The sequence below is a fragment of the Triturus cristatus genome, chromosome 9 (genome assembly GCF_964204655.1).
Source record: "Triturus cristatus chromosome 9, aTriCri1.1, whole genome shotgun sequence".
NCBI lineage: Eukaryota > Metazoa > Chordata > Amphibia > Caudata > Salamandridae > Triturus > Triturus cristatus.
In genome coordinates, this window is record NC_140592.1 from 290,493,284 (window position 1) to 290,513,356 (window position 20,073).

A 20,073-nucleotide genomic window follows, 5' to 3' on the forward strand; every position below is an offset into this window, starting at 1 on the left:
GACAACCTCTTAATGTACACTCCTTAAGAAAGAGCAGTGTGCATGAGTTCCTGGAGCGATGCGTTCTTCTGGTGAGCTCCTACAGAAATAGTATTATGGTTGAGCCCTGTAGGAAAAAATGCCTTTGGGCAAGTCAAAGTCCTTAAGAAACAGCACCACGTGTCTGCTCTGAGAGCCAAATTCTTTGGCGATCTCATCACAAAAACAATTTGTGAGCTCCAGAAGATGGTAGTTCTTGGGTTAGCTCCTTAGAAAACATACATTTTGAAGTGTTGTGGAAGAGCCAACGTTTTTGGGGACACTAAGTAAGCAAGTGCTCTGTGTGTCAGCTCTGGAAGAGAACATTTCTTCGGATGACCTCTTTAAGAAACAGTACTCTGGCTGAGCTCTGGAAGAGAAAATCCTTTTGGTGAGCCACTTAAGAACGGGTGCTGTGCATCAGCACTGGAGGAGACAAGCTATTTGATGGAATTCTTAAACATGCAGTTTTTTTTGCTGAGGTGCTCTGAAATAGGTAAAGGTTTTTGAAGTACATCATTGGCAAAATCACTCACCAAGGGAATAGCCAGAAAACGTAAATACCCCCACTTAGAACCAAAGCTCTGATGGCACCAGGCACGTGATGCATGTGAGCCCACACCGCTATAGAGGATCTCCCTTGTCACTTCTATTCCAGCATTTATCCATCAGCATGTCACCCTTCATCTACCTGCTGTTATCCACTGTTAGGTTGAGATCTAAGGGAGAAAGGCAGGGCATTCCAGAGTTTGCCTACCAAGTGGGAGAGGCTTCTTCCACCCCACTTTGAATTTGTGATCCTGGGAATAACAACCAGACCACCATTGATGGAACTCAAATCACGTTAAGGGACATACCAGACAAAAGATTTCTGGAGGCCTCCGGGCAGCTCTCCATCCCTTATCGACCTGCATGTGAATTTCCTCTGCAGCCATGACTAATGCTGATTCTATAGAGTGATTGGGACGAAAACCATGTTGAGAGAAATCAAGATCATTGGACTCCAGAAATACCATCATATGGCCCTTTCCAGAATTTTGGTAGGGAGTGGCAAACAGGATATAGGACGATAGTCCTTAAGCTCAGTAGGGTCTAGGGACGTTTTTTTTCAAGATAGGACGTATACATGCTTTTTTCCAGGCTGTTGGGGCGTTCCCAGAGATAAGCATCTTATTTAAGATTTGGACAAGAACGGCGGCAATGGTGTCTGGAACCAAATGTAATATAAAAGGAGGGCATGGGTCTTTGGGGAAACCTGACTTAGTGTTTTCGAATGTTCTGATAATTATATTGGTAGTTAACGAGGAAAATCTATCCAGTTTGTTCCTAATATTATACAAATGATCGACAGATGATGATGGAGAGCCAGGAGCAGAGACAAATGTGTGCCCAGAAAGCTCTTCGTAGATGGTGTGTACTTTGGACTGGAAGAAGTCAGCTATTTTATCACAAAATGCTTGGTTGTGAGAAAACATCTATCCTTTCACACACCTATCCATACTTTCACCCTAACATCCATCCATCCTTTCACTCTCTTCTGCATTCATTCACCCATCTTTCTCCCCCTTTTCTAGCACACCACCTTTCTTTCTTCCTTTTAGTTAATTATGATCTCTTATCAGCTAAGTTGTAGAAAATAGGCCCATACAAAAATGCACCCCTGCTGTAGCTGCTGAAGTGGGGGTTTACTATGCCCCTGTCTCTCACAGTATGCCAGAAACTTTTGGGGTGAGCATTTAAAGGTGGGTAAGCCAGTGATAGCTCAAGCCCAGTTAGAGCCAAATGCCATGCTATGGCATAGCCTGAGGTTCTCTTGGAAACCCAAGCCCAAAATCAACCGAACTTTCATGTGGCTTCTGACTACCACCAACAATCTAACGTCATTCAACAAAAAAAAGCATTAACATTTGGTTTAAAAAATTAAATGGAGAGACAGAGACACCCATTTAGTGGTTGAAATGGTTGAATTGTACAAAGTGAAGCTATAAACTTGGGTTACATCCCAGTTTGCTCGCTTAACCAAATTGTGTGATCTTAAACAAATATTTTATTTCACGAGCCTCCCTTTTCTTTTGATGTATTAAAGCAACTTAAAGTAGTGAGTTAAGAGCGTGCTCTGTACAAAAATGTCTTGTGTTTGATTTAGTAGACATTGTTGCTCCATCTATAATAAGAACTGAGGCAACATACAGGATGCACATGACAACTGGCTTACCTCTTAGTTCACCAATGGCACTGTCATTAGGAAGGTGGGGGGGGGGCAGTTAATTCTTAAAAATGACTACTTTTAATAAATTCTTCTGAGTACAGTGAAATAATCATAATATGCTAAGTTAAAGCACTTATGCATGGTAAACAAAATACCCTTTTTTTAATAGACTTTATCAGATTTTTACATAATGTACGTACCAGATGTTTTTAAGACTCTGCTGCCACATGGCCTCTTAGCCAAGTCAGACCACTGGCTTGACTCTTCCAGGTTCTTTTTTTTTTTTTGCAGTTCTCGTGTAGTCCTAATTGCATTAGAGTGTTGTGCAAGGGCCAGATTTAGAGTTCGTCAGATGGTTATCCCACCTGCTGTTTTGCATACGCATTATACTCTATAGCCCTTGTAATACAGTGGACGGGATATCCATCACGTTTGTGACAGAGTATGTTGCCCGCTGAACTCTAAATCAGACCCTTAGTGATTTGCCCAGAATCACAGGATGGTGAGCCGACGCCGGGACTTAAACCATTAGTCCACTCTACCTTCCCTTCACTGTTAATTTGTTTCCTCATCCACCTCTGAGAGCACTGAAAGAAAACCATAATGGTGAGCAATGAAGGTGGCAGTGTATTCCATAAATTCTGTCTAAGGCAGCAAAATCCTGTGGTTGGCCAGTCAGTCTGCGGGGGTCTCTCGCTGTGAAAGACAGGGCTGACTTTTGCCTTGGGCAAGCTGCGCTCGTGCCGAGGGTGCCAATCTTCAGAGAGGTCAAAGAAACTGGCTGAATTGAGGTCATGCAAACAACAGCGCCCTTCTCACTTGCGACCAATGATTCAATTTAAAGTGTATTGCTTTTAATCATTGTTAAACAGGCCGCACAAGCTGTTTTTAATACTATCGACCCCTTTCCTTTACTTCCCCTCCCATGTCGCTCTCAACCCCTATCGAAGTGGCCCCACCCACCAATGCCCTCCCTCCCAGCAAACAACTAGGGACTAGCGTTGGGGCGCTAAGTTGTGAGTGTAACAAGTGAGTTGGGGGAGTAGTGCAGATGCTTGCATTCAGAGGCCGGTCAGTGCTCTGAAGTAATCAGTCAGGGACTGACCTGAGAACACAAATGCGACTCCCTTTTGGCTTCATTTTGTTCAGCAGTAGCAGACAAGGGTGCCAAATGTGTTCCTGTCCAGGGCGCTTATGAGTAAGGGCTGGCTCTGATGGAAGATATATGGTAGCGTCTTCAGGAAAGCTCTAGGAGCAATGTCCAGATGTACATTCTTGCAAAATGAACAGGACCAGTGCAGCTTAATTTGAAAACCAAATGAGTATGGGTGCCCAAAGCTCTGCTCAGAAGCCCGCGGCGGGTGCTGGTAAATGTCAGTGTGCCGTATACCAAAGCTGTGTAGCTTTGAATCCACCTCCAGTGGCGGCTCCTCCGCTATGGCGGAGGAGCGTTGCCCCACTGCTTTCAAGCAGTGCGAGAAGAGGAAACATAACATGATAATAACTTTCAGTTATTATCATGCTATATTTCTTTGCTGGCAGGAGGGTGGGCAGGGTTGTATTGCTCACGGAGCAGGGCAGGAGCGGAGTGGTTTGCCCACTCAAGTGTGCAAAGACCGTTTGTTTGGCCCTCTCGGGCCGCCCTAAGCAGTCATGCACACTTCCCTGTTCTCCATTCAGGCTGCATTACAGCCTGCATGGAGAATATGCCCTCCCCTACAGCCCCTGGCTGAGCGCTGAGTCACGGCACTCAGACCAATTACAAAGCTGCACTGCAGTATTGTGATTGGCTTAGGGGAGGGAGCCTGGCTGCCTGCTTCCTGTTCCTGGAAGCAGACTCAGGAGAGCAGGAGCACAGAAGACGCAAGAAGACCCGGCTTCGGGGTACGTTTTTTTATTTTTTATTTGTAAACCCTGCTCCTCTTCCCACCCCCGTGTGATACCCCCCCCCCCGCAATCCCCACATCCTCACACCTGGCCCCCCAACCCGCGAGCCATGTCGGCCGCCCCTGTCCACCTCATGCCTCTTTAATCCGCTAAAAGACACTTCCTGCCCATTTATCTCACGTTTTCAGGCTCCTGCGTTCTCTCTCTGTGACTTTTTTTCCATCTTTCTCTTCCTTCCTCTTTCCCCTTTGTGTATTTAGCCCTCTCTTGCTCTTGGGAAATGTATGATGCAGAAAAATAAGTGCCAGTCCCAAATAATAAGTGAAGGTGACCCCCACCAGCAGCCACCAGATCAAATTAAGCACTGCAACATGCTCTTGGAAAAGGGAACTAACACTCACCAGCATTTCCTGCCTGAGCTTTTCGACAAAGATCCGTTTACCCGGACTCCTCTGTGAGGCTTCTCTGGATGGACTTCAGGCTGTTTATCAACTGTTCCCTTTATTGATTGTCGGGCTAATTAATTTTCTTAATGAGTCTTGATTCGCCAAACAGGGCGGCAGAGAGCGAGAGAGAGACAAGCTTCACCGAGAGCCGGAGCTGTGAAATGGAGGCGCTGACCCACAGAAGGCGCGCTTTCAATCACGAATTGTTTCCTCAACAGTTTTGACTGGGTTTTTTAATTACCAGAAACAACAAGGTCTTAACGCATCCAATTGGCTCCTGTCCCGACAGCACTGAACATCACGTTGGAAGATAACCCTCAGTTCAAGCGAAAGCCTGCTTTGCCGCGTCGTCATTTTGAGCGGGATTTGTTTAACTCCCCTGGGTAGAGTGTGGAAGCGTATCCACCACTCTTATCTCTCTGTTTCTGTCACTCTTCTCCACTCATTAACTCTCTCTCCCCTCCCCGACGTGCATTCTCCGTCCAGGGTTTGCAGTATTTTCTCTCCTTTGCCTTCTTCCTGCCTGCCTTGCAGCTCTAAGGGGGGTTTAGGATCAGGCTGGGCCTGGCCTATTTCTCTGTGCCAGAAAGGTTTTCATGGAAGAATGTCTACTTCTATGGGTGTGAATTAGGAGTTAGTGGGGAGCCGCAGCATTAAGTATCAACCTGTCGGAGGAGCGTCGCCCCACTGCTTCCTCCCAGTGCGAGAAGCAGAAACATAAAATGGTATAAACCATTTTATGTTTCTGCTTCTCGCACTGCGAGGAAGCAGAAGTGTTTGATTGGGGCGGGCGGGTGGGCGGGTTCGGGAAGGAGTGGCTAGACCAATGTTATGGGCGCTGACAGTTTCATTGGCCCCAGGGCCGAACAAACCAGTCATGAACACTCTCCCGTTTTCTCCATGCAGGCTGCATGCAGCCTGCAAGGAGAAAACGGCCTCCCAATAGATGCCTGCACGGACGGCGTCCTAGCCAATCACAAAGCTGCCATTGCAGCGTTGTGATTAGCTTAGGGGAGGAGAGGGAGGCTGCCTACTTCTGCTTCCTGTGAGCAGAGAGAGAGCAGGAGACGCGACGCGGAACCGGAGACAAATGTAAGTTTTATTTATTTGTAATTTTTTTAAATTACACCCCCTCCCCCCCCCCCCCAGCGCGATCCCCGTTCCCCACCCACGAGTCATGCCAGCCGCAACTGCTGACAAGCAAAATACTCCCATGGACCTCAATGGAGTCACTCTGTTTTCAAACCTATAATCACCCTTCAAAATCTGTTTATTCTGTTCACCTTAATGGAATCACACTTTCAACTAAATGTTTGTAGCGTCCTTTTAGAGTCAGCAGGTGGACAGGGAGGAAACAAGGTTGTAAAGCAATGCTTATTTTCTGTAGTGTTCACATCCTGCTCTTTATCTAGTCTCTCAGCAGAAAATAAGAGGGTACTGAGGTGCTAATGTTATTAAGACAGTGGCTATTGGGTGTATGATTTCACTTCCACTACCACTGGCATTTTACCGGGGTCTGGTGGCTTAGTGGACTGATGTGTCCATTGTAGGGACCTGTGTTTGATCTCATGGTCACAGGCTCAAATCCTGGTGAACCCATTCAGCCTTTCATCCTACTGAGGTCGATAAGGTGAGTACCATTGAGTTGAGTAACAATAAATATTTGTTATTCAATACCAAGATACTCTTTGTGGTGAACGTGTGCTTTATGTTGGTGAACTGATGTCCATGGCCCGTGCATTACTTTTGTGCAATCTTAAACAGACGAGCAGAGCAGTTACTGGCCTATAGTGCCAGGAAAATCTACAAGTAGGCAAGTAAACTGAAAGGAAGTGACACACACCCAAGTATTTTGTAACTTACCTTTGCTAGTTTGGGGGAGTTATTACATCTGACAAATTTAACCATTTGCAACTTATTTATCACAAAAGTCCTGAAGTGGATAATTCTGATAATCTTGGTTAATATGCCATAAAATCCTAGACAATGTTGCTGTTTGTTATTGGCCCACCTCACTTTAAAATGTGCCACTGGCTGCAAATATTCACCATAGCGTGCAGCCTGAGGCATGAGAAAGGCGGGGCCGGGATCGGCCCGCTGCAAATATGGCGGGGCACCGACCCCCTCCCCCCCCTCGCTTGTGCACCCGGTGGCACGTGCCACCGCGTCATCATGATGCGGTGGGCCGCGCCACGTCCGGGATTGGCTCGCGACGGCGACCCCCTTGGCCCGGAAGTGCTGAGTGAGCTTCCGGGTCATGGGGGGGCTGGGGACAGGCCAGTTAGAACTGGTCTGCCCCAGTACTGGGATAAAAGGCCGGGGAGCGTGGGACTCGGCCTCTCTGTCCCGCGCTCTCCCAGTATCCAGACGCAGCCCTAGGAGGCTGCTAACAATTTTGTTTATTTTATTTTTCAGGTTCATCGGTACTAATTGGGTGATTCGGCGACGAAGAACTTGCGTCGACGTACGGCTCATCGGCGGTGTGGCGAGTGGAGGACGCGAGTATCATTGCGGCGAGACGCAGGGCGATTGTTCACCGACACCGACATCAAGAGCTGGAGCGGAGCTCACGAGCGTTCCGTGGTCTTCGGTAGTAGGCAGTGGGGAGTAAGGCGTGCGCACGCGCCGAGAAGTTATTTGCGGGGGGGGAGGGGGGGGGGCAGGGGGCTCCGGTTTCAAGGAGACGGAGTCACTTTGGCATTAAGCAAACGTCTGAGACTCTTACTTGTACGGTTACTGAGTGCATTCTCACTGGTTCTTGTTTAGTGTGTAATATTCAAGGAGAACGTCACGAGCTATCCCGTGTCTGCCGCGATTTGCCTGGAATTTTCAGTCTTAAACGTACGCTTGTGAAAAAGGGGGGGCCGGATTATTTATCTACATATTATTAATTTTACTGTTGGGCGAGGCCGGTTCAAAACGGCTCTTTATGGTATCGCGGGCATCTTGATCGCAGCTGAGGGCAAACAAAATAGAAATAAAAAGGGACTGTATCAGTTGTAATTAACGTTTTTTGCCGCAATTTTGTGGAAAGTGAGCCTGGTGTGCGGGGAGGTACACAGAGGTGATTGTTGATGTTCAGTTTCGCAATTTTGGTTGTTTTGGTGCAAAAATTTTACGCACTCTCAGGGTTACAGCCTTGCATGTGTGATTAATAAGGGTTTGTATAGTGGATAGAGTACTGTGCTATTTATTGCGCTAAGACTGTGTTGCTTGTTGTTTTTTCCCTAGGCAAACATCGCGTGGGGTTGTATTGGCTGGGATATTAAGTGATCTGTGCTATTTATATTGCGCTAAGACTGTGTTGCTTGTTGTTTTTTCCCTAGGCAAAGACCACGTGGGGTTGTATTGGCTGGGATATTAAGTGATAGGTGTGTGGGTTTTGTGATCATAGCATGTCAGGTAAGCGGGGAGCTAAGCGTTCTCGCATGGAGCACATGCTAGAGGCTATGATGCACAGGATGGCGACTATGGACAGGAGATGGGGGAAGGTGGAACAAATGGGACATAGCCTAGCAGAGCTCAGGCAGAAAGTGGAGGATCAGGGCGGGCCGTCTGGCAGGCCCAAGCGGACAATAGTCCCACCGAAGCCAAGGGGTGAATTAGAAGCTCTCCCTAAGCGGGTTAGGCACAAGAAGGGGAAGAATCAGGAGCCAAAATTAGCACAACCCATGGAGACACCTGAAGGGGGGGGTCCTTCTGGGCTTCCACTAGTGCCAGAGATCCCAAGAAAAAATCCTGAATCAGTGCCCAAGGTTCCAGAGTTAGTCGTGCCAGTACCTGCACCAGTTCCAGTGCCTCCAGCGGCCGAACCGGTAGTGCCAAGTGTCATACCGGTTTTACCCCCATCATGCCCAAATGTTCCAGTCTTGACTCCCATTGCCCCGGCCCCTGTATTATCACCAGCAGGGAGTGGGCAGGTGCCGCTGGAATTAGCTTCACAAATAGCGGCAGTCCTTCCATGGTTAGGAAAGGGGGGGGAGTTGCCCTTGTCGGTGGGCGCCGATCCTCTGGCAGAAGCGCAAAGAATGGTGGCAAAGATTATGGTGTCCCCGAGCGGGGAGCAGAGCCTGGGCGCGGATAAGGCCACGCAATCACAGTCAGGGCTCCAGGAAAGCGACAGCGGAAAAGGAAAGACGGCGGAGGCAGTGGGTAAGGAGCTGGCTTTGCCATTGCTGGGCGCAGGGGTGTTACCTTCCAGGAAGGAATATTTAGCGCGGCATGTTGCGCGAGATGTGAAGGAATTGATTTGGTCTGGGGCGTATGTAAACATGTTTTGTTTGCTGGTGGACAACAGGGAAATGGAATATGCCAAGAGGCAGAAGGAATGGATGCTTCCTAGTGAGTGGCGGGCAGAAATGTCAAGATTCAGGGTGGAGGAGACACTGACAAACTGGATAAGGGCATTTTCTGTGTTTATGGCCATAGTGGCCGAACGTACACCTAATATGCAGGCAGAAATGGCATGTTACCAGAGCAGGGTGGCAATGACACATGATAAATATGGTGGGGTGGGTTGGAAGGAATATGATATGAACTTCAGGAAGGCGAAAGAGTTTGACCCTTCACTCACATGGGACCGGGTGGATTCTATCTCTTGGTTTGACCAATTTGGGCCAGGACAGCCGGGCAGTACAGGCCAGAATTGGGGCAAGGCACACATTCAGCCCCCACATCAGCCCTTTCGGCCCGGGCACACCGGGGGCTCAGCACCGGGTACTGAAAAAGGGGGAAGGCGAAAAGGAGTATGCTGGGATTTTAATAGAAAGACATGTACCAGAGCCCAAGGCACTTGTAAATTCAGGCATGCATGCTCCATATGTAACCACCCCTCTCACCCAGAGTCAAATAGCCTTAAGAAAGGGAATGCCTTTTCAGGGACTAGAGGGGGGAAGAAACAGGAGTGAAGAGAAAGGAGAAAAGGTAACGCAGTCGCCCATTGATGTCTTTGCTATGAATCCCTGGTTGAATAGGTATCCAGATCATGCCACAGCTAGGATGCTGCAAGAAGGTTTTTTGTATGGTTTCAGGATACCAGTTGGGGATTACAAAGGGATATCAGAGTGCAAAAATCAGTTGTCTGTCAGATCAAATCCAGGAGTTGTAGTGCAAAAAATTAAGAAGGAATTGGGCTTAGGGAGAATAGCGGGTCCTTTTGATTTTGCCCCTGTGCCAAATTTTGTCTGTTCCCCCCTGGGGGTGGTACCGAAAAAGGAGGAAGGGGAGTTTAGGTTGATTCATAATCTATCAGCTCCTAGAGGCAAGTCTTTGAATGACGCCATCAATGAGGAACTTAGCAGTGTCAAATATGCTTCATTTGATCAGGCGGTAGAGATGTTGAGGGTTTTGGGACCAGGGGCATGGCTGGCAAAATCAGATATTGAATCCGCATTCCGACTGTTGCCGGTGCATCCTTTAGATCATCACCTGCTAGGTTTTTCATTTCAAGGAAAGTTTTACATGGATAGGTGCATGCCCATGGGTTGTTCGGTTTCCTGTGCTTACTTTGAAAAATGTAGTTCATATCTGGACTGGGTTTTCAGACAAGTGACAGGACATCATTTTGTGATGCATTATCATGATGACTTTCTCTTTCTGGGACCGGCGGGCTCCCAGGAATGTTCTCTGGCGTTGGAGGAATTCTGTGTACTCATGCGTACATTTGGGGTCCCCCTGGCTCAGGGGTAGACAGTGGGGCCAACAACCACAATTGAGTTCTTAGGCATTGAAGTGGATTCAGTACAAGGGTGTTTTAGGTTACCTGAACAAAAGATAATGAAATTCCGTGCAGCTTTGCAAAAGTGTCTGTCTAAGGATAAAGTAACCCTACACCAGTTGCAGCAGGTTGTAGGCCAGTTGAATTTTGCGCTAAGGGTGATACCTGTGGCTCGACCATTCTCTCGCTCCATCTCACAGGCCATGACAGGTTTACACGAAAAACACCACCACACACGACTGTCATCTGAGGTTCGCCAGGACATGCGGATTTGGATTGCATTTCTGGAGGGTTTCAATGGCAGAGTAGTGTGGCCCCTGTCCCCCCACTACTTCTGCTGAGTTGGGTTTATGGACTGACGCAGCGGGTAGTGTGGGATTTGGTGCCATACTTGGGAACAAGTGGGTGGCACAGCAGTGGCCGGAGTGGTGGCTTGAGAGCGGTTTAACAGCCAATATAGGATTTTTGGAGCTGTTCCCCATTTGGGTTGCATTGACGGTGTGGCCCCATGATCTGCAGAATCAGTCTGTAATTTTCTGGTCAGATAACATGACAGTCATGGAATCCATTAATCAATAGGCGGCAAGGTGTAAAATGATTCTTCGCCTGTTGAAAGAGATAGTGCTGCTATGTATGAAGCTGAATGTACAGTTTAAGGCAAAACATGTCCCGGGGTGCGGAATAATGCTGCTGACGCACTCTCTCGCTTCAAGATGCAGGTTTTCAGGGAACATCTACCATCCGCAGAGACAACATCAGCACACTTTCCCGAAGTTCTTTGGCAGATTGGTGCCCCCAGCTACAGAACCTCGTGGCTGCTAGCCTAGCTCCAAGGACCAGGAAAGCTTATGAAGGGGCGTTTTGGTCTTACTGTACTTTTTTGGGCCAAGACTGGGAGGATAGATGGGATACGTCGGGCGCATTCCTCTTGTTTTTAGACAACCTGCATAGGGAGGGGCGCATTGTGGCGGCAGCCAGGCGACATGTAGCGGCAGTATCCTTCTTTGCGCAGATCAGAGACACAAATGATCCCACGAACAGTTTCATTGTGAGAAAGGCATTGAAGGGGTGGCGACGCATCCAGGGTGCGGCTCCTGACACCAGGCAGCCGATAGGGTTGGCGCGGCTGAGTGCGTTGCTGATGGCACTGGGCGCCATATGCAGTTCAGTAGGGGAGACACTATTATTCAGAGCTGCCTTTGCATTGGCCTTTTATGGGGCATTCAGAGTAGGTGAGTTGGTGGCACGCAACAAGCTGGATGGCAAGGGTGGGCTCCTAATGGAGCACGTTAAGATACAAGGCGACATTTTGCTTTTAACCATCAAAAAATCAAAAACTGATCAGGAAGCTCGGGGTGAAGGGGTGGTACTCCATAGGGCGCAAAATAACCCGTGTTGCCCGGTAATGCACCTTGAAAATTACATTAGACAGAGGAGCAGCGGGTTGGGGGATTTATTGTTATTACATGCGGACGGTACCCCACTTACAATGTACCAGTTTAAAAAGGTATTGGACCTGGCAATCAGCAAGGCGGGCATGGATCCAAAGGTTTTTGGGACGCATTCTTTCAGCATAGGGGCTGCCACTGAGGCAACAGCTAGGGGGTTGCACTCCAGTAATGTACAGAGGATTGGACGATGGGCTTCCAATAGTTATAAGCGTTATGTGCGGCTACACATGTTGTGAATATACAATACGATTGTGTACTGATGCTTGCCTTGTCTGTCGTTTTTCTTCACAGTTTCTCAAACCTGTCACGCGGGGGGGAACTGCCACCGTCTCAGCACCAACACTCTCCTCAACAATCATCAAAGCTACAGGTCATAAGGACACGTAATGTGTGGATTGTGGGGCATTCATATGTACAGCGTATGAAATCTGTTTTCCTTTCAGGTAACTATGCGAAAAGAGCAGAACAAAGGGGTTTCACGATATCCTTCCACGGAAAAGGGGGCCTTTGTCTAAACCAGTTTAGGGGCTTTATGATTGATCTTTTGAAGAGACACAGTCCTCCTCCCACAATCGTTATTTTACACCTGGGGGGCAATGACTTAGTGACGTTGGGCAGGAGGGTCTTGTTTGAGAACATAATCTCTGAGATTGGTTGGTTAGCCAAGGCGTGCCAGGGTTGCTACATAGTTTGGTCGCACATGATACCTAGATTTAAATGGAGGGGTGGGGACTCTGTGAGAGCTTTGAACCACTCGGTAAAGAGGGTCAACATTAAAATAGGGAAACTGTTCAGATCTTCTAAATTACAGTGCATTGCACATGGGTGTGTCAGGGGGGAACCGTGCTTCTTAAAAGACGGGGTCCACTTGACTAGGTTAGGTAATGACATAATGTTAGAGAATTTTATGGCCTGGCTAGAGGGTCTGGAACGGGGGGCATGACCTTTCTGAGGGATAGGTTGGGGGGGGCCAGATAGTCGGGCAACTATGCTGGCCTGTGGCGGTAAGGTCATGACTAGTGAGCAGTAAATTTAAGGTCCTTAGGGGGCGGCGTCATTCTCGGATGGGGTCGCCCAGGGGGAGGGACAACGGGTCTCTCCTAGAACTCCAAGGGCGGTACATCCGGTTGGCTGGATGGGTGCGGGGAAAGGGGGGAGTCACGCTTTCTTTTAGGCTGGTTGGCCACCCCGCACTGGCATGGATGTCACTAAATGGCGCAGAGTGCAAGACCCCACAAATTTGCATGGAGTTCAGGGAACGTATGGGGGTAACCGGGGGGGGGAAGTACCCTCTCGGTAAGCGGGCCCTCTGCGCATGCGCAACCCTACGGGGGGCGTGGTAAATTGATAAGGATCTGACACCAGTTAGTGACCTTGCCGTAGGCCCAAATAGGATACGCAGAAAAATAATTAATGTATGATTATGATCATTATGTTAGATTCGGATAGGAGATCTATGTATTAGAGATATGTTAAGGTTAGCCATCTGAAATCTGTGCATATGAATTGTAATTAAATGTCGTGTTATGTTTCTGCGTATAATTTGTGTAAATATTGTTTATTTCAAAATTTTAATTTTGTTTTCATATTTTAATAAATACGGCCAGGGGTTGATCGACCCCCGCCTCCAAAAAGTAATTACCTCTCATGTCCCTCATTAAAATGTGTAATGTGTTTATGCGCAGGGGGGAGGGGGAAAATTCGGTAGTCCCAGACCATATAACAGAGCAGTGCGTCAGGAAAAGTCTTGATTTGGCCTTACTGAATGTTGCCCCTTTTTTTGGACCCAGACTCGTTTATGATGGGATGCTCAGATTGGATGAAAACCAAAAACCTGGACATTCCACAAACATAAACGTAGGACTGCAATTTTGTATAGATTTAGGGGCTCAGAAGGACGTAATTGACAGTGCTCACCAGCATGGTAAACAAAAAAATTAGCTGCTGAAGGGAATGGAGTCAAATGCAACATTTGCTCATTGTAGCAAAAGCATTAATTAAATTGCTTTCTGATCAGCTCTGCTAACTATTCATGCACTAGAGCACGTAAAATCTTTCGTCCCTCTGTGCTCAGGTAACTTTCCGTGAAAACCAGGACATTGGCCAAAGTTACTGAAACTTGCCTGGGTAGATGTTGAAAACTAGGACCATCTCAGCAATTGTGGGATGCCGGGCCAAGATAGTTTATGTCTCTTTGCAAATTTGTTTAAAATCTGTCTATTTTAGGCAGTTACCACATATCGCCTTCCTAAACACAGGGGACTCCTACCTTGGAATTTTCTCACCACACACTCCTTTCATTTATATCCTAAGAAAGCTACCATAAAATTGTATCAGTCATTCGAGAATTCTCTTTTTACTTATTCACAGAAGTATGCTCGAAAAAAGAACTGGAGCTAGGCCAGAGCAAAATGTGCACCCTGTCCTTTTGGGAAGGAAAAGGGTATAATAGAGATGAGCTAAGCAGCATTGTTAACTCATCTGAACATATTGACTGCATTAAAGCCTGACAACATCCACCATGACCTTCCCTGGCAAACTGAGATGTAAAGCAGAGCAACTTGTGCTCTCTCTCCCTCAACAAGTGGCAGTGCTAAGGAAACTTGCTGTTTCCAAATCCTGACAGTGGGGATGAGGTACTGAGCCCCTTAAGATAAGAGGAACCAGGGTCAATGGGTATAGTTAACCAGCATAATAATATGTTTTGGGCATATTAAAGCAACTCAGGGCACCACTTAGAGCCCCACACCCCCAACTCCCACAACCCAGTCCTTAAAGCTGACAACAAATATTAGTTGTCAATTTCACATTTACCCCAAAGACATCAGAGTCCACACCAAGATGGCAACCATAGAGACCGCTTCAGGAACTAATATGCACTACCTGCACTCCTAGCGGTTGCACACCATGTGACTATGATGTCACTCTCCATACGCCCACTGCCACACCCCCTTTGCCAGAACTTGAGTTACGGAAGGAATCTCGCCACTCTACCTTCGAGCAAATGAGAGGTCGGGTAGGTGCAAGTGCCTGTGCCTGGCGACACAACCGTGAGTACTACCGCTAGTATCTGCCAATGTCCGAATGCCAAGGGTATCCATGAGCCAATAATCATTGCGCCTATCTCCCATACAGATTTTATGATTACCACGCTCCTGCTTGACTCCTGGAATTCTCTACCCACACATAATAGGTAAGTGGCTCCGCTTTACCCCTTCCTTGGTTACCCTCCTTCTCCCCGTCCTACCTCCCCTTTCTCCCCCCGCTCCCTCCATCATTAGAGAATGCTACCATCTGTTGAACAAAAGGATTTGCCATTAATGGAAACCAAAACCACAATGTATATCGAGTACTTGGAAATTATTGTTGGGTACATAACAAAATAAGATCGTCACTTAGCAATGTATACCATTAACCTCCTTTTTCATTTGCAAACAGACTTGGGGGGTCTAACGGCAATATGTCCAATTTTCATTATTCAACACCAGTGGACTAATTGCCTCATACGTTATACGAATGTTTGTTTTACTCTGTGTTTTTTATATGCTCTGTCTCCGCAACTCTAGATGAGGCAAGAACCAACTTGGGGTTTTATACCCAGAGACACGATAGGGGCCCACTCTCCAGGGACCGTCTTTTGCTGTACATATTCCAAACACACCACTAACTAACTAATTTAATTTTCATTGTTTCTCTACAACCCCCCCCCCCCCCCCCTCTTTTTTGTCATTTTAGATCGGACCAACCTTTAGGTTCCCTCAATAGCACTACTACAATTAACGAGGCCACCATACATATTTGTTTATTTTTTCACTCCCTCTTGGTCCTGAAGAAGCGCTAAGGATCTCCTCTGAGACCATATCAAAGTGCAAAACATGTCGACCTGACCCTAAACATTTCCCTCTCATTAATAAGCAATATATCCTTCCAGCTACTGAGGGCCATAACTAGGCCTGGGCGGTAAATTCTGTTCCTCTAGCAGAATTTGGGTTATTTGGGTAGTTTCGCGTTCCGCGGAGAACCCAGAATTGCCAAAAAGTCCGCGATCCCCACCTTTGCGGAATTTTTTGCTTGTTCGCGCTTTCAAAATGCGTGTTCGCAAGATATTTCTCCCGAGCACGCAAACAGTGTTTGCGAACAGGAAAAAGCATCGCGAACGCGCAGAACAAGCAATTCCGCATGTTCGCTGAACTTTTGCGTGCTCACAGATTTTTTACTGTTTCGCGGAGCTTTGCGTAGCACAAGTACGCAAATTCCACCCACCCCCAGACATAACTACCCTCGAGCAGCTCCTAACTATTTAGTTTTTTAATCATGACAGAGGGATCTCACCTATTAAAACTGACTCACCCTTGATATGCTCTAGCCATTTTTTGCCTCACTTTGCACTACTCATTGTGCACTGACCCGCACACACCATACGGCTTGATCAGCAAAAGATCTCCGGTAAAGTGACCCTTTGGGGGACCCGTGGGGCATTGCAGTGCCGGCCCGATGAGGAGCACCGCCCAGTGATGAAGCATGATATCCTTCGGGGTGTGTGAGGGCATCAAGCAGAAGTCTCTACGACTTTTTCCCACCTTTCTCCAAAATGACTTCTCCCACTCTCACTTTCTCAGGAACAGTGACTCTCCTTTGTAAACTATCTACCTTTCGGGAGCACAAGCCACTGGACCTACATCCAGCTCCCTGTCCCCCTCTTTCTTTTCAAGTGCATATTATAGTTGTACCTGGGCCTATGTTCCTCTACATGCATCAGTGATGTCATCCACAGCATACTTAGTTTACTTTCTAGCATATGAAATTATAACTGGGAATATGATGGAAGTCATTAGACGTGTCAATCTGCACATGGGAATATAAGACTATGTGTGACATATGCAGCTCTTTAGTTATTGTTGCTATGGTTATTCTTGTTATCGGTATTTATAAATACTTTACTGCTCCCGCAGAAAGCTCCAGCAGCATAGCACCCTCTCAGGGCCTCTGCAACCAGTTGTCCCTGTTCTTCAGCGGCATGATCACCAGCATCTATTAAAACTTTGCACCCCAACCAGACCTTTCTACTACCAACACCCAGAGGACCACCCTGACCACCTGGCCCACCATCACCACTCAAGAAACTGCAATGTCCATGCAGTCCATAAACTTTGGAGCACCCTCGGACCCGTCCCTCACCACTCCTTCATCAAAGGACTGGCCCCATCTGCGCAGCCCTCAGCCCAATTTTGAACAAATCATTCATAACAGCAACCTACCTGAACACCTGGAAACATGCCATGCCACAGTACACCCCATCCTCAAGAAACCCTGCGAAAGGCCTGAAGATGCTAGTCAACCACCGGCCTATCACACTGCTACCCTACCCAGTAAAAGTCATGGAAAAGATGATAAACAAAAGCCTAGCCACCCACTTCACAGACAGCCACCTCCTTGACACCATTCCATTTAGTTTCAGGCCCAACCACCGTACAGAGACCGCTCTCATCACTGCTACTGATGACATCCAGATGATCATGGACAGAGGTGACACTGTCTCCCTCATCCTACTGGATCATTCCTCACCTTCTACGCTGTCTCCCACCCCATCCTTATCCAATGACTGCTCGAAGCCGGCATTCAAGGTCCTGCACTTCACTGGATTTGCTTCTTTCTGACTGGCTGCACTAAGTTGATCAGCCTGGCTCCTTTCACCCTGGATGCCGTCCATCTAATCTATGGAAAGCCTGGCGGTTTCAAGGAGGAAAATAAATAAATAACCCCCACACGCCTGGCAAAAACTCACTTTAGGAGTTTTTTTTACGAAAAATAGAAACATTGCGGTGTAGAAGCTCTGAGCATGGCAACCACACAGCAAAGCTTTAGAGACTTTAGAGCAGCGAGGAAAACCAATCTGAAAGCACAGAGATCTCTGTGTGATATTTCTTAAGTTATCTCATGAGCTTGGAAAATTGTTGCCACTTCCCACAGAACAAAAGAAAGGAAATCATTAAACGTAGTTGATAAGCAGCAAATCTCAGATGAAAACACGTGCATAAGGTGCAATGTGCATCCACCTTGTAATCTCATTTTGCATTTGTGGTCCCATTGCAATCAGTCGCAAAGCAGTGTCTTGTTTTGGGGCTGTTTTTCCACCAACTTTGCAAAGTGCTTGGGCTGTCGAGATTACAGTGTCGGAATCATTGTTTGAATATATATAGAAAAAGGTCCCACCCCAGTTTGGCACAACAGTCTGGTTTCTTTGGAATGAAGGTAGCTTAGCAGGCTTGGCTCGTAATGTTGAAACTTATTCAAAAGCCCCAAAGCTCCCCCAACCTGGACATTCAATTTGGTGGGGGGATTAGAACCTTTAAAGGAAATTTAAGTATATGTATTTGGGATGTCCCACTATGCCTCTGACCTTCATGGCTCTTTGTAATGGCCAACGATATATGGGAGATGAAAGGAACAGTTTTGTGTAACTGGGCTTTCTGAGCCATGCTCAGGAAAGTGTATTTCCGGTCAGTTAAAACATTGAAGCACATCAGTGTTGAAGGATCCTGGTATATCAGTTTCTGATGGTTGAGTATACAAGCAATCAAATGTCCCAGAATCGGGAGCGCTCAGCCGTGATCAAGAAATTATTTCACTATTGGGTCCCTAGTGACCGATGGCATTTGTCTGGGTGGGACTCCCAGGTCAGTGGATCTTGAAAATATCATAAGTGACTCTAGTCACTGTCACAGCTCGCCATGAAGGGATATTGACATCAAGGCCGGCAGCCAAACAGAGATGCATGAGAGCTTGGCACACAGTCATGGTCTAGCCTAGAGGCCCAATCAAAGGCGCCTTTCGTCGAGGGAGGGGAGTAAGCTCAACAGGAAAAAGCCATTTCTCCAGACAATCCTCAGTTGAACTTTGCTCATTGAGGCACATTTTGGACCCTTGAATTTGTTCTTGCGCTATCACATTCCTACACTCAGTGTGCCTTGAGCTGAGGATGCAAGTGGTCCTTAACTCGTCACTGACTGTGTATGCTGGAATGTATGACGATACAACGCAAACATGTACAATTCATGCCTTTAAAAAGCAGTTTTTACATCGCAACATCCATTACAACGCATGATTTTACATCGCATGCCATCACAATGCATTTTTAGAAACTCCTTTTACAACGCATTCCATTACAACGCATACCATTACAACGCATATTGCTTTTAGGGCAACAGTAGGGTAAGTGTTGGATAGTGTAGGGGTAAAAATGACTATTCTCACTCCAGTGAGTGCAACAGTAGATTAAGTGTTGGATAGGGAAGGGGTAAAAATTACTATTCCCCATTACTTACCTTATATTGTGTTGTAATGGCATGCGTTGTAGTGACATGCATTGTAATGACATGCGTTGTAATGACATGCTTTGTAGTGACATGCGATTTAATGGCTGCATTGTAATGGCATGCAATGTAAAGAATGTTGCGTTGTAATGACTGCGTTGTAAAGGTAGTGCGATGTAATGACTGCGCTGTAAAGGCTGTTTCCCGTATGCTGGGATGCTTTTGTTAATCCCAGCAGCTCTTCAGTGGGCAGGCAGTCCACCAGGGAGAACAGAAGCTTGGTTCCAGCTGGAAGGACAACAGCCACAGACTTGTTCGACATATTGGGGAGCCACAGCACAAGTCTTGCAGTCCAGGTCAAATCCTTCTTGTTCTTCTGGACCTTCCCGTCGAGTATGTATATTCATTTCTTGGGGATAGGTGGACAGGTTCAAGTTCTCAAATGCTGCTGTGCTTCATTTGAAAACTAGGATGCCAGATTATTAGGTTCAGCAACTGCTTCACACCATGGGAAATTGGTCTGAGGTGGACTAGGTGTTCATTTCATCTCCAAGCCAGATGGTTGCGAAACAACCTTCACTATGAGGCTTAAGAAGATGGCACAAGGACACAGAGAGAATTTCCTGAAGATATTTGTAGGTCATGCACATTCAAGACTGTCCCAAGGTAACCATGTGACGCAGACTCAACACAAAAACACACACTAAAGGTGAGGTATGGTCCTTTAGTGGAGGCACTGTCATAATCATCTATCCCGACCAACAGACCTCAGAGGCATGCTGAAACCAGGTTTACCACACATGCGTGTCAACAGGTCGCAAGTCCAAACTAGACTTGAACAAACTATAGTTTATACTCACTCTCCAAGTGTACACAGAATGGCTATACCCCCACAACTTTTATTAAACATCCACGAAAGGCAGCCACCAATAACATGATAGCGAGACTTACCCTTAGGAATGAAAGAAAGCGCACATTGAGTTAACTCTGAACAGACACAGTCTGAGACTGGTAGGTGTTATACCACTGTGTC